Consider the following 1837-nt stretch of genomic DNA (forward strand, 5'->3'; position numbering starts at 1 on the left):
TGTGCCTACTCACATGTTCCATTTCTCTGACACGTAGGAACCTTTTGATAAAAAAAAATGGCTCCTCTGCTGGCCCCAACCCCATCCGGCACCAGGCTCGCTCTGCGCACGAGGGGTGGCGACTCCAGGTCTGCAGTGCCAGTGTGGGCTCCGGGCCCCCTGGCCAGGGAGCTGGGCAGGCCTGCGGCCCGGGTCCATGGCCCAGGCTCCTGGTCCAGGTTCTGAAAAGGTCCATGGCTAGTGCTAGGGCTAGATGAAGACCTTTAAGAAAACATTTTAATTCCTTGTTTAAGAAACATGGATTTGTTGTTCCAGTCATATACATTCTTTGGTTGATTCTTGTCTGTGCCCTGAATGAGAATCAACCCTCAACCTTGGCTTATGCCAACGCTTTAACCACCTGATCAAGACGTTTAAAACCTAGGAAAGTTTATGGTGTCCTTCGATTTGTTATTAGGAAACAAACAAACAAAGAAACTGCAAGACTTAGATTTCCCCGTGTGTTGTTCTTTTACGATTATATTAAAATGTATTTCAAAACTTCTTTGTGCACAGGCCAGCCTCACATTGGGCCCTGCTGTTTACTGGTTGGATAATCCTGAGTGAACTATGTACTGTCATTTTCTGATCAGTAAAACCATAGAGCTTACTTTATTAGAAGTTACAAGGACTAAATGAGATAATTCATGGAAAGGGCTCAGTTTGGCCCCTGAGATGTGGGGACCAAATGTGGCTGTTCATAGTTCAGTTCCCCATGTTCCCTACTGGGGACAGCCTACTCCCGTTCTCCAAGGCGGGCGGGCACACAGAGGGAGGTGGCAGTGCTCCCCAAAATGTGGGGAAATGAATGACCCCCAAAGCAGACTCAAGGGTCCCAGGTTTGATTCTGGTCAAAGGCATGTACCTTGGTTGTGGGCTCATACCCAGTAGGGAGTGTACAGGAGGCAACTGATAGATGTTTCTCTTTCATCAATGTTTCTAACTCTATCACTCTCCCTTCCACTCTGTAAAAAATCAATAAAATATATTTTTTAAAAGATTAAACAAAAAAAGGATCACATTAAAAATTCTGGGTAAACTCTTGAACTTCAACCAGACAGTCACAAACAAACCTAAGCCCAGAGATGCTTGAGTTTTTCTAAAGAAGATGATGGTTTTTGCCTGCCCCCCATAGATTCATTAAATGGTTGACTCTGGGAAATATCTCATTGAATAGCTGGCTCTGCAGTTATAATCTAGAAAGAAGGGCCCTGAGTAGTCTCTCTGTAATAAGAGACCCTCTGGAAAGTCTTGGAACACATTTCCAAGAAGGCCCTGGTAACAGAAGCTTCAGGTTTGTGTGTTTAGGGTGGTCTGGGGTAGTTGACTCTGGCAGTAGTACCTCAGAGTGGGAGGGGCTGTTCATTATGATGTAGCTTTTTGTTTGTAGGTTAGGGCAATCTGATGTGGCTTTTTGTTTGTCTCTCCCTACTGATCTGGCAAACCTCCACGCCCTTGACACTGCTAGTCACCAGGTAATGTTAATAAGTTATGAGTTACCGGACCCTGGTGAATAGAAGTATGATCCACCCAACTGTGGCTTTGCATCTAATCTGTTGCCTTGGGACAGATAACTTCATCCCCCAGGGCCTCCATGAATGAACTATAAAGTAAGAACATTGGGTTTTATCTTTGAGGACTCGTCTAGTCTTAAAGTTCATCAGCTTTTGAGGCCCCAGGCTCCTAGGAACAGTAACTATACTCTTGGGCATCTGTGAGTCTCTTCCCTGGCAGTCTCCGTCTAGCAAGTTTATTTCGGAAGCTGAATTCACAAGAAGTCTTCCCACTAGAGAGTAAC

This window comes from Myotis davidii, unplaced genomic scaffold (genome assembly GCF_000327345.1).
Source record: "Myotis davidii unplaced genomic scaffold, ASM32734v1 scaffold9406, whole genome shotgun sequence".
Classification (NCBI taxonomy): domain Eukaryota; kingdom Metazoa; phylum Chordata; class Mammalia; order Chiroptera; family Vespertilionidae; genus Myotis; species Myotis davidii.